General features: G+C 49.7%; 1 protein-coding gene across 4 annotated transcripts in view; it reads left to right on the top strand.

Moving 5' to 3' along the window:
- PIWIL4 (piwi like RNA-mediated gene silencing 4) overlaps positions 1-13,691 on the top strand; it is a 733,536-nt gene that overhangs the window by 659,816 nt on the left and 60,029 nt on the right. The gene's annotated exons all lie outside the window — the stretch shown is intronic.

Here is a 13,691-nt window from a genome sequence, read left to right as displayed (position 1 = left end):
GTGTCGACTCCTTACATAAAAAAATTTGACGACATGCCAAATGTGGGGCAGCCGGCTTCTCAGCCCGTGCCTGCCCAGACGTCTCAAAAGTCATCAGGGGCTCTAAAACGCCCGCTACCTCAGGTGACAGACACAGATGTCGACACGGATACTGATACCTGTGTCAACGACGAAGAGACTAATGTAATGTCCAATAGGGCCACTCGTTATATGATTGAGGCAATGAAAAATGTTTTACACATTTCTGAGGTGACCCCAGGTACCACAAAAAAGGGTATTATGTTTGGGGAGAAAAAACTACCAGTAGTTTTTCCCCCTTCTGAAGAATTAAATGATGTGTGTGAACTAGCGTGGGCTTCCCCTGATAAAAAATTTGTAATTTCAAAAAAAAAATTACTAATGGCGTACCCTTTCCCGCCAGAGGATAGGTCACGTTGGGAAACACCCCCTAAGGTGGATAAAGCACTTACGCGCTTATCAAAAAAGGTGGCACTGCCGTCCCAAGATACGGCCGCCCTAAAGGAACCTGCTGACAGAAAGCAGGAGGCTCTCCAAAAAGCTATATATACACACACTGGTATTATACTGAGACCAGCTATTGCCTCAGCATGGATGTGCAGTGCGGCAGCTGCATGGTCAGACTCCCTGTCAGAGAACATTGACACCCTAGACAGGGACACTATATTGCTAAACGTAGAGCATATTAAAGACGCTGTCTTTTACATAAGAGATGCACAGAGGGATATTTGCCGGCTGGCATCAAAAATAAGTGCACTGTCCATTTGTGCCAGGAGAGGGTTATGGACCCGGCAGTGGACAGGGGATGCAGATTCCAAAAGGCACATGGAAGTTTTGCCTTATAAGGGTGAGGAGTTGTTCGGGGATGGTCTTTCAGACTTAGTTTCCACAGCAACAGCTGGGAAGTCGGCATTTTTGCCACATGTCCCCTCACAACCAAAGAGAGCACCGTATTATCAGGTGCAGTCCTTTCGCCCTCAAAAGAGCAGACGGGGTAGAGGCGCGTCCTTTCTGCCCAGAGGCAGAGGTAGGGGAAAAAAGCTGCAGCATACAGCCACTTCCCAGGAACAAAAGTCCGCCCCCGCTTCTTCTGCTAAGTCCGCCGCATGACGCTGGGGCTCAGCAGGCGGAGCCAGGTACGGTGGGGGGCCGTCTCAAAAACTTCAGCAATCAGTGGGCTCGCTCACAGGTAGATCCCTGGATCCTTCAAGTGGTATCTCAGGGGTACAGGCTGGAATTCGAGACATCCCCCCCCCCCCCCCGCCGTTTCCTCAAATCTGCCTTACCAACGACTCCTTCAGAAAGGGAGGCTGTGTTAGAGGCAATTCACATGCTGTATTCCCAGCAGGTGATAGTCAAGGTGCCCCTACTTCAACAAGGACGGGGTTACTATTCCACAATGTTTGTGGTACCGAAACCGGACGGTTCGGTGAGACCCATTTTAAATTTGAAACCTTGAACACATATTTGAAAAAATTCAAGTTCAAGATGGAATCGCTCAGGGCGGTTATTGCAAGCCTGGAAGAGGGAGATTACATGGTATCTCTGGACATCAAGGATGCTTACCTGCATGTCCCCATTTACCATGCTCACCAGGAGTACCTCAGATTTGTGGTACAGGATTGTCATTACCAGTTCCAGACGTTGCCGTTCGGCCTGTCCACGGCACCGAGGGTGTTTACCAAGGTAATGGCCGAAATGATGATACTCCTTCGGAAAAAGGGAGTTTTAATTGTCCCATACTTGGACGATCTCCTGATAAGGGCGAGGTCCAGAGAGCAGTTGTTGGTCGGCGTAGCATTATCTCAGGAGATGCTACACCAGCACGGTTGGATTCTGAATATTCCAAAGTCTCAGCTGTTTCCGGCGACACGTATACTGTTCCTAGGGATGATTCTGGACACGGTCCAGAAAAAAGTGTTTCTCCCAGAGGAGAAAGCCGAGGAGCTGTCGTCTCTAGTGAGAGGCCTCCTGAAACCAAAACAGGTGTCGGTGCATCATTGCACGCGAGTCCTGGGAAAGATGGTAGCTTCCTACGAAGCGATTCCATTCGGCAGGTTCCATGCCAGAACTTTTCAGTGGGACCTGTTGGACCAATGGTCCGGATCGCATCTTTTTACAATGCCCTAAGTCAAGCAAAGCCCCTGCTTCAAAACCGGCCGGTTCTGATCCAGTCAGACAACATCACGGCGGTCGCCCATGTAAATCGACAGGGCGGCACAAGAAGCAGGGCGGCGATGGCAGAAGCCACAAGGATTCTCCGTTGGGCGGAAAATCACGTGTTAGCACTGTCAGCAGTGTTCATTCCGGGAGTAGACAACTGGGAAGCAGACTTCCTCAGCAGGCACGACCTCCACCCGGGAGAGTGGGGACTTCATCCAGAAGTCTTCCAACTGATTGTAAACCGTTGGGAAAGGCCACAGGTGGACATGATGGCGTCCCGCTTAAACAAAAAGCTGGAAAAATATTGCGCCAGGTCAAGAGACCCTCAGGCGATAGCTGTGGACGCTCTAGTGACACCGTGGGTGTACCGGTCGGTTTATGTGTTCCCTTCTCTTCCTCTCATACCCAAGGTACTGAGGATAATAAGGAGAAGAGGCGTAAGAACTATACTCATTGTTCCGGATTGGCCAAGAAGAGCTTGGTACCCGGAACTTCAAGAAATGAACTCAGAGGACCCATGGCCTCTGCCGCTCAGACAGGACCTGCTGCTGCAGGGGCCCTGTCTGTTCCAAGACTTACCGCGGCTGCGTTTGACGGCAGGGCGGTTGAACGCCGGATCCTAAAAGAAAAGGGTATTCCGGAGGAAGTCATTCCTACGCTTATTAAAGCTAGGAAAGATGTAACCGTACAACATTATCACCGCATATGGCGAAAATATGTTGCGTGGTGTGAGGCCAGGAAGGCCCCAACGGAGGAATTCCAGTTAGGTCGATTTCTGCACTTCCTACAGTCAGGGGTGACTATGGGCCTAAAATTGGGTTCCATTAAGGTCAAGATTTCGGCTCTGTCGATTTTCTTCCAAAAAGAACTGGCTTCACTGCCTGAAGTTCAGACATTTGTCAAGGGAGTGCTGCATATTCAGCCTCCTTTTGTGCCCCCAGTGGCACCGTGGGACCTCAACGTGGTGTTGGGTTTCCTAAAGTCACATTGGTTTGAGCCACTCAAAACCGTGGATTTAAAATATCTCACGTGGAACGTGGTCATGCTTTTGGCCTTGGCTTCGGCAAGGCGGGTGTCAGAATTGGCGGCTTTGTCATGTAAAAGCCCCTATTTGATTTTCCATATGGATAGGGCAGAATTGAGGACTCGTCCCCAATTTCTTCCTAAGGTGGTATCAGCTTTTCACTTGAACCAACCTATCGTGGTGCCTGCGGCTACTAGGGACTTGGAGGACTCCAAGTTACTGGACGTAGTCAGGGCCTTGAAAATTTATGTTTCCAGGACGGCTGGAGTCAGGAAGACTGACTCGCTATTTATCCTGTATGCACCAAACAAGATGGGTGCTCCTGCTTCAAAGCAAACTATTGCTCGCTGGATTTGTAGCACAATTCAGCTTGCGCATTCTGTGGCTGGCCTGCCACAGCCTAAATCTGTAAAAGCCCATTCCACGAGGAAAGTGGGCTCTTCTTGGGCGGCTGCCCGAGGGGTCTCGGCTTTACAACTTTGCCGAGCTGCTACTTGGTCAGGGGCAAACACGTTTGCAAAATTCTACAAATTTGATACCCTGGCTGAGGAGGACCTTGAGTTCTCTCATTCGGTGCTGCAGAGTCATCCGCACTCTCCCGCCCGTTTGGGAGCTTTGGTATAATCCCCATGGTCCTTACGGAGTCCCCAGCATCCACTAGGACGTTAGAGAAAATAAGATTTTACTCACCGGTAAATCTATTTCTCGTAGTCCGTAGTGGATGCTGGGCGCCCGTCCCAAGTGCGGACTGTCTGCAATACTTGTATATAGTTATTGTTAACTAAAAGGGTTATTGTTGAGCCATCTGTTGAGAGGCTCTGTTATGTTCATACTGTTAACTGGGTATAATATCACGAGTTGTACAGTGTGATTGGTGTGGCTGATATGAGTCTTACCCGGGATTCAAAATCCTTTCCTTACTGTGTCAGCTCTTCCGGGCACAGTATCCTTACTGAAGTCTGGAGGAGGGGCATAGAGGGAAGAGCCAGTGCACACCAGGTAGTCCTAATTCTTTCTTAGCTGTGCCCAGTCTCCTGCGGAGCCGCTATTCCCCATGGTCCTTACGGAGTCCCCAGCATCCACTATGGACTACGAGAAATAGATTTACCGGTGAGTAAAATCTTATTTTCCCCGCTGCACCTGATGGATCCCCCTCCAGCGCTCATTAAGGGTCATGCTCTCTGTACTTGGAAGCAGCCTCTGCATACATAAGGGTGGTCATTCCGAGTTGATCGCAGCCAGCAACTTTTTGCTGCTGCTGCGATCAACTAGTCCACGCCTATGGGGGAGTGTATTTTAGCTTAGCAGGGCTGCGATCGCTTGTGTAGCCCTGTTAAGCAAAAAAAAAATTCAAGCAGAAGTAGACTAGGCCTGGACATACTTACCCTGTGCGATGGATCCAGCGATGATGGGCCCGGCTTTGACGTCACTCCTCCGCCCTCCGTTCTGCTGGACACGCCTGCGTTATACTCACCACTACCCCCAAAAACGGCTCCAAACGGTCCGGATCCGCCCTGGCATGCCTCCTTCCTGTCACTCTGCTTTGCGGTCGGCTCTGTGACCGCTTCCTTTGTAAGTCGCGACGTAACCCGGCGACCCCTGTCGCCGGGCAACGTCGCGCACTGCTCCCGCCGCGCATGCGCATTCCGCACTCGTTTGCACCGCAGTGATAAACCGCTGCGTGTGAACGGGTCGGAATGACCCCCAAAGTACGCTGTAATGTGTGTACAGACAGTAATCTTCAAGGGGTGCACTGCACAAAAGTATAGATACCACCTCAAAGGTCAACTTCTGAGTGCTTTAGAACCATAGCTTTCAATCAAATAAACTTTTACTTCCAAATACTGGTTTAGCCTTATGCAAGGTATAGGGTGACTTTTTATTGAACGTGTCCCTTTTGTGTGTGTAAAGCTTTTCATTAGAATTATTAGTTTATTATTTTTATTATGATGATTATTACAGGTTGAGTATCCCTTATCCAAAATGCTTGGGACCAGAGGTATTTTGGATATGGGATTTTTCCGTATTTTGGAATAATTGCATACCATAATGAGATATCATGGCGATGGGACCTAAGTCTAAGCACACAATTCATTTATGTTTCATATACACCTTATACACACAGCCTGAAGGTCATTTAATACAATTTCTCTAACGTCCTAAGTGGATGCTGGGAACTCCGTAAGAACCATGGGGAATAGCGGCTCCGCAGGAGACTGGGCACAACTAAAGAAAGCTTTAGGACTACCTGGTGTGCACTGGCTCCTCCCTCTATGACCCTCCTCCAGACCTCAGTTAGAATTTTGTGCCCGGCCGAGCTGGATGCACACTAGGGGCTCTCCTGAGCTCTTAGAAAGAAAGTAATATTTAGGTTTTTTATTTTCAGTGAGATCTGCTGGCAACAGACTCACTGCTACGAGGGACCTAGGGGAGAGAAGCGAACCTACCTGCTTGCAGCTAGCTTGGGCTTCTAGGCTATTGGACACCATTAGCTCCAGAGGGATCGAACACAGGCCCAGCCTCGGTCGTCCGGTCCCGGAGCCGCGCCGCCGTCCCCTTAGCAGAGCCAGAAGCAAGAAGACGTTCCTGGAAATCGGCGGCAGAAGACTTCGGTCTTCATTAAGGTAGCGCACAGCACTGCAGCTGTGCGCTATTGCTCCCCAGGCACACCACATACTCCGGTCACTGATGGGTGCTGGGGGGGGGGGGGGGGCCTGGGCTGCAATATAAGTACCTTACTTGGCAAATTAACACATAATATAGCCTTTAAGACATGGGTCTTCATCCTGTGGCCCTCCAGCTGCTGTGAAACTACACATCCCAGCATGCCCTGCCACAGTTTTGCTATTAAGGTATGCTAAAACTGAGGCAGTGCATGCTGGGATATGTAGTTCCACAGCAGCTGGAGGGTCGCAGGTTGAAGACCCATGCTTTAAGACTATATATGTGTAAAATCCCCTGCCATAACTGTATAAAAAAAGCGGGAGAAGCCCGCCGGAAAAGGGGCGGGGCTATCTCCCTCAGCACACTGGTGCCATTTTCCCTCACAGCTCCGCTGGAAGGATCGCTCCCCAGGCTCTCCCCTGCAGTTCCAGACTACATAGGGTAAAAAAGAGAGGGGGGGCACTAAATTTAGGCGCAATCTTTGATATATAAGCAGCTATAAGGGGTAAAATCACTGTGTAGTGTGTATCCCTGTTTTATATAGCGCTCTGGTGTGTGCTGGCATACTCTCTCTCTGTCTCCCCAAAGGGCTTTGTGGGGTCCTGTCCTCAGTCAGAGCATTCCCTGTGTGTGTGCGGTGTGTCGACATGTTTGATGAGGAGGCTTATGTGGAGGCGGAGCAGGTGCCGAAAAATGTGATGTCACCCCCTGCGGGGTCGACACCTGAGTGGATGGATATGTGGAAGGAATTACGCGACAGTGTCAACTCCTTACATAAAAGGTTTGACGACATATCAGATGTGGGACAGCCGGCTTCTCAGCCCGTGCCTGCCCAGACGTCTCAAAAGCCATCAGGGGCTCTAAAACGCCCGCTACCTCAGATGGCAGACACAGATACTGACTCCAGTGTCGACGATGATGAGACTAGTGTACATTCCAATAGAGCCACACGTTACATGATTACGGCAATGAAAAATGTGTTGCACATTTCTGATATTACCCCAGGTACCACAAAAAAGGGTATTATGTTTGGGGAGAAAAAAAAAACAGTGGTTTTTCCCCCTTCTGATGAATTAAATGAAGTGTGTGAAGAAGCGTGGGCTTCCCCCGATAAGAAACTAGTAATTTCTAAAAAGTTACTAATGGCGTACCCTTTCCCGCCAGAGGATAGGTCACGTTGGGAGACATCCCCTAGGGTAGATAAAGCGCTCACACGCCTGTCAAAGAAGGTGGCACTACCGTCTCCGGACACGGCCACCCTAAAGGAGCCTGCTGATAGGAAGCAGGAGGCTATCCTGAAGTCTGTTTATACACACTCAGGTATTATACTGAGACCAGCTATTGCTTCAGCATGGATGTGCAGTGCTGCAGCTGCGTGATCAGATTCCCTGTCAGAAAATATTGATACCTTAGACAGGGACACTATATTGCTAGCCATAGAGCATATTAAAGACGCAGTCTTATACATGAGAGATGCACAGAGGGATATTTGCCGGCTGGCATCTAAAATAAGTGCAATGTCCATTTCTGCCAGGAGGGGTTTATGGACTCGGCAGTGGACAGGGGATGCAGATTCTAAAAGGCACATGGAAGTTTTGCCTTACAAGGGTGAGGAGTTGTTTGGGGATGGTCTCTCGGACCTCGTTTCCACAGCGACAGCTGGGAAGTCAGCATTTTTACCCCATGTTCCCTCACAGCCAAAGAAAGCACCGTATTATCAGGTACAGTCCTTTCGGCCCCAGAAAGGCAAGCGGGTTAAAGGCGCGTCCTTTCTGCCCAGAGGCAGAGGTAGAGGAAAAAAGCTGCAGCATACAGCCAGTTCCCAGGAACAAAAGCCCTCCCCCGCTTCCTCTAAGTCCACCGCATGACGCTGGCGCTCCACAGGCGGAGCCAGGTACGGTGGGGGCCTGTCTCAAGAACTTCAGCGACCAGTGGGCTCGCTCACGGGTGGATCCCTGGATTCTACAAGTAGTATCTCAGGGGTACAAGCTGGAATTCGAGACGTCTCCCCCTCGCCGTTTCCTCAAATCTGCCTTGCCAACAGCTCCCCCGGACAGGGAGGCAGTGCTGGAGGCAATTCACAAGCTGTATTCGCAGCATGTGATAGTCAAGGTACCCCTCCTTCAACAAGGAAGGGGTTACTATTCCACAATGTTTGTGGTACCGAAACCGGACGGTTCGGTGAGACCCATTTTAAATTTGAAATCCTTGAACACCTATATAAAAAGGTTCAAGTTCAAGATGGAATCGCTCAGGGCGGTTATTTCAAGCCTGGAGGAAGGGGATTGCATGGTATCACTGGACATCAAGGATGCTTACCTGCATGTCCCCATTTACCTTCCTCACCAGGAGTACCTCAGATTTGTGGTACAGGACTGTCATTACCAATTCCAGACGTTGCCGTTTGGTCTGTCCACGGCACCGAGGGTATTTACCAAGGTAATGGCCGAAATGATGATACTCCTTCGAAAAAAGGGAGTTTTAATTATCCCATACTTGGACGATTTCCTTATAAAGGCGAGGTCCAGGGAGCAGTTGTTGGTCGGGGTAGCACTATCTCGGGAGGTGCTACAACAGCACGGTTGGATTCTGAATATTCCAAAGTCACAGCTGGTTCCTACGACACGTCTACTGTTTCTGGGGATGGTTCTGGACACAGACCAGAAAAGGGTGTTTCTCCCGGAGGAGAAAGCCAAGGAGTTGTCGTCTCTAGTCAGAGATCTCCTGAAACCAAAACAGGTCTCGGTGCATCACTGCACGCGAGTCCTGGGAAAAATGGTAGCTTCCTACGAAGCAATTCCATTCGGCAGGTTCCATGCAAGAATTTTTCAGTGGGATCTGTTGGACAAGTGGTCCGGATCCCATCTTCAGATGCATCGGCTGATAACCCTGTCTCCAAGGACCAGGGTGTCTCTGCTGTGGTGGCTGCAAAGTGCTCATCTTCTAGAGGGCCGCAGATTCGGCATACAGGACTGGGTCCTGGTGACCACGGATGCCAGCCTTCGAGGCTGGGGGGCAGTCACACAGGGAAGAAACTTCCAAGGGCTATGGTCAAGCCAGGAGATTTCCCTACACATAAATATTCTGGAACTAAGGGCCATCTACAATGCCCTAAGTCAGGCAAGACCCCTGCTTCAAAACCAGCCGGTACTGATCCAGTCAGACAACATCACAGCGGTCGCCCATGTAAACCGACAGGGCGGCACGAGAAGCAAGACGGCGATGGCAGAAGCCACAAGGATTCTCCGATGGGCGGAAAATCACGTGTTAGCACTGTCAGCAGTGTTCATTCCGGGATTGGACAACTGGGAAGCAGACTTCCTCAGCAGGCACGACCTCCACCCGGGAGAGTGGGGACTTCATCCAGAAGTCTTTCAGCTGATTGTAAATCGCTGGGAACGGCCACAGGTGGACATGATGGCGTCCCGCCTCAACAAAAAGCTAGAAAGATATTGTGCCAGGTTGAGAGACCCTCAGGCAATAGCTGTGGACGCTCTAGTGACACCGTGGGTGTACCAGTCGGTTTATGTGTTCCCTCCTCTTCCTCTCATACCAAAGGTACTGAGGATAATAAGACGAAGAGGAGTAAGAACTATACTCATTGTTCCTGATGGGCCAAGAAGAGCTTGGTACCCAGAACTAGAGATGTGCACCGGAAATTTTTCGTGTTTTGGTTTTGGGTTCGGTTCCGTGGCCGTGTTTTGGGTTCGAACGCGTTTTGGCAAAACCTCACCGAATTTTTTTTGTCGGATTCGGGTGTGTTTTGGATTCGAGTGTTTTTTTCAAAAAACCCTAAAAAAACAGCTTAAATCATAGAATTTGGGGGTCATTTTGATCCCAAAGTATTATTAACCTCAATAACCATAATTTCCACTCATTTTCAGTCTATTCTGCACACCTCACACCTCACAATATTATTTTTAGTCCTAAAATTTGCACCGAGGTCGCTGGATGACTAAGCTCAGCGACCCAAGTGGCCGACACAAACACCTGGCCCATCTAGGAGTGGCACTGCAGTGTCACGCAGGATGGCCCTTCCAAAAAACACCCCCCAAACAGCACATGACGCAAAGAAAAAAAGAGGCGCAATGAGGCAGCTGTGTGAGTAAGCTAAGCGACCCTAGTGGCCGACACAAACACCTGGCCCATCTAGGAGTGGCACTGCAGTGTCAGGCCGAATGGCCCTTCCAAAAAATACTCCCCAAACAGCACATGACGCAAAGAAGAAAAAAAAGAGGCGCAATGAGGTAGCTGTGTGACTAAGATAAGTGACCCTAGTGGCCGACACAAACACCTGGCCCATCTAGGAGTGGCACTGCAGTGTCACGCAGGATGGCCCTTCCAAAAAATACTCCCCAAACAGCACATGACGCAAAGAAGAAAAAAAAGAGGCGCAATGAGGTAGCTGTGTGACTAAGATAAGCTACCCTAGTGGCCGACACAAACACCTGGCCCATCTAGGAGTGGCACTGCAGTGTCACGCAGGATGGCCCTTCCAAAAAACACTCCCCAAACAGCACATGACGCAAAAAAAAAATGAAAGAAAAAAGAGGTGCAAGATGGAATTGTCCTTGGGCCCTCCCACCCACCCTTATGTTGTATAAACAGGACATGCACACTTTAACCAACCCATCATTTCAGTGACAGGGTCTGCCACACGACTGTGACTGAAATGACGGGTTGGTTTGGACCCCCACCAAAAAAGAAGCAATTAATCTCTCCTTGCACAAACTGGCTCTACAGAGGCAAGATGTCCACCTCATCATCATCCTCCGATTCATCACCGTGTACATCCCCCTCCTCACAGATTATCAATTCGTCCCCACTGGAATCCACCATCACAGCGCCCTGTGTACTTTGTGGAGGCAATTGCTGCTGGTGAATGTCTCCACGGAGGAATTGATTATAATTCATTTTAATGAACATCATCTTCTCCACATTTTCTGGAAGTAACCTCGTACGCCGATTGCTGACAAGGTGAGCGGCGGCACTAAACACTCTTTCGGAGTACACACTTGTGGGAGGGCAACTTAGGTAGAATAAAGCCAGTTTGTGCAAGGGCCTCCAAATTGCCTCTTTTTCCTGCCAGTATACGTACGGACTGTCTGACGTGCCTACTTGGATGCGGTCACTCATATAATCCTCCACCATTCTTTCAATGGTGAGAGAATCGTATGCAGTGACAGTAGACGACATGTCCGTAATCGTTGGCAGGTCCTTCAGTCCGGACCAGATGTCAGCATCAGCAGTCGCTCCAGAATGCCCTGCATCACCGCCAGCGGGTGGGCTCGGAATTCTGAGCCTTTTCCTCGCACCCCCAGTTGCGGGAGAATGTGAAGGAGGAGATGTTGACAGGTCGCGTTCCGCTTGACTTGACAATTTTCTCACCAGCAGTTCTTTGAACCCCTGCAGACTTGTGTCTGCCGGAAAGAGAGATACAACGTAGGTTTTAAATCTAGGATCGAGCACGGTGGCCAAAATGTAGTGCTCTGATTTCAACAGATTGACCACCCGTGAATCCTTTTTTAAGCGAATTAAGGGCTCCATCCACAAGTCCCACATGCCTAGCGGAATCGCTCTGTGTTAGCTCCTCCTTCAATGTCTCCAGCTTCTTCTGCAAAAGCCTGATGAGGGGAATGACCTGACTCAGGCTGGCAGTGTCTGAACTGACTTCACGTGTGGCAAGTTCAAAAGGTTGCAGAACCTTGCACAACGTTGAAATCATTCTCCACTGCGCTTGAGACAGGTGCATTCCACCTCCTATATCGTGGTCAGTTGTATAGGCTTGAATGGCCTTTTGCTGCTCCTCCAACCTATGAAGCATATAGAGGGTTGAATTCCACCTCGTTACCACTTCTTGCTTCAGATGATGGCAGGGCAGGTTCAGGCGTTTTTGGTGTTGCTCCAGTCTTCTGTACGTGGTGCCTGTACGCCGAAAGTGTCCCGCAATTCTTCTGGCCACCGACAGCATCTCTTGCACGCCCCTCTCGTTTTTTAAATAATTCTACACCACCAAATTCAAGGTATGTGCAAAACATGGGACGTGCTGGAATTTGCCCAGATTTAATGCACACACAATATTGCTGGCGTTGTCCGATGCCACAAATCCACAGGAGAGTCCAATTGGGGTAAGCCATTCTGCGATGATCTTCCTCAGTTGCTGTAAGAGGTTTTTAGCTGTGTGCGTATTCTGGAAAGCGGTGATACAAAGCGTAGCCTGCCTAGGAAAGAGTTGGCGTTTGCGAGATGCTGCTACCGGTGCCGCCGCTGCTGTTCTTGCGGCGGGAGTCAATACATCTACCCAGTGGGCTGTCACAGTCATATAGTCCTGAGTCTGCCCTGCTCCACTTGTCCACATGTCCGTGGTTAAGTGGACATTGGGTACAACTGCATTTTTTAGGACACTGGTGAGTCTTTTTCTGAGGTCTGTGTACATTTTCGGTATCGCCTGCCTAGAGAAATGGAACCTAGATGGTATTTGGTACCGGGGACACAGTACCTCAAACAAGTCTATAGTTGGCTCTGCAGTAATGATGGATACCGGAACCACGTTTCTCACCGCCCAGGATGCCAAGGCCTCAGTTATCCGCTTTGCAGCAGGATGACTGCTGTGATATTTCATCTTCCTCGCAAAGGACTGTTGGACAGTCAATTGCTTGGTGGAAGTAGTAAAAGTGGTCTTACGACTTCCCCTCTGGGATGACCATCGACTCCCAGCAGCAACAACAGCAGCGCCAGCAGCAGTAGGCGTTACACTCAAGGATGCATCGGAGGAATCCCAGGCAGGAGAGGACTCATCAGAATTGCCAGTGACATGGCCTTCAGGACTATTGGCATTCCTGGGGAAGGAGGAAATTGACACTGAGGGAGTTGGTGGGGTGGTTTGCGTGAGCTTGGTTACAAGAGGAAGGGATTTACTGGTCAGTGGACTGCTTCCGCTATCGCCCAAAGTTTTTGAACTTGTCACTGACTTATGATGAATGCGCTGCAGGTGACGTATAAGGGAGGATGTTCCGAGGTGGTTAACGTCCTTACCCCTACTTATTACAGCTTGACAAAGGCAACACACGGCTTGACACCTGTTGTCCGCATTTCTGTTGAAATACTTCCACACCGAAGAGCTGATTTTTTTGGTATTTTCACCAGGCATGTCAATGGCCATATTCCTCCCACGGACAACAGGTGTCTCCCCGGGTGCCTGACTTAAACAAACCACCTCACCATCAGAATCCTCCTTGTCAATTTCCTCCCCAGCGCCAGCAACACCCATATCCTCCTCATCCTGGTGTACTTCAACACTGACATCTTCAATCTGACTATCAGGAACTGGACTGCCGGTGCTCCTTCCAGCACTTGCAGGGGGCGTGCAAATGGTGGAAGGCGCATGCTCTTCACGTCCAGTGTTGGGAAGGTCAGGCATCGCAACCGACACAATTGGACTCTCCTTGTGGATTTGTGATTTCGAAGAACGCACAGTTCTTTGCTGTGCTTTTGCCAGCTTAAGTCTTTTCATTTTTCTAGCGAGAGGCTGAGTGCTTCCATCCTCATGTGAAGCTGAACCACTAGCCATGAACATAGGCCAGGGCCTCAGCCGTTCCTTGACACTCTGTGTGGTAAATGGCATATTGGCAAGTTTACGCTTCTCCGACGACGATTTTATTTTAGATTTTTGAGTCCTTTTTTTACTGATATTTTGTGTTTTGGATTTTACATGCTCTGTACTATGACATTGGGCATCGGCCTTGGCAGACGACGTTGATGGAATTTCATCGTCTCGGCCATGACTAGTGGCAGCAGCTTCAGCACGAGGTGGAAGTGGATC

The sequence above is a fragment of the Pseudophryne corroboree genome, chromosome 2 (assembly GCF_028390025.1).
Source record: "Pseudophryne corroboree isolate aPseCor3 chromosome 2, aPseCor3.hap2, whole genome shotgun sequence".
Lineage (NCBI taxonomy): Eukaryota > Metazoa > Chordata > Amphibia > Anura > Myobatrachidae > Pseudophryne > Pseudophryne corroboree.
The sequence above is the reverse complement of the archived record's forward strand: the minus strand, read 5'-3'. Positions and strand labels throughout refer to the sequence as shown.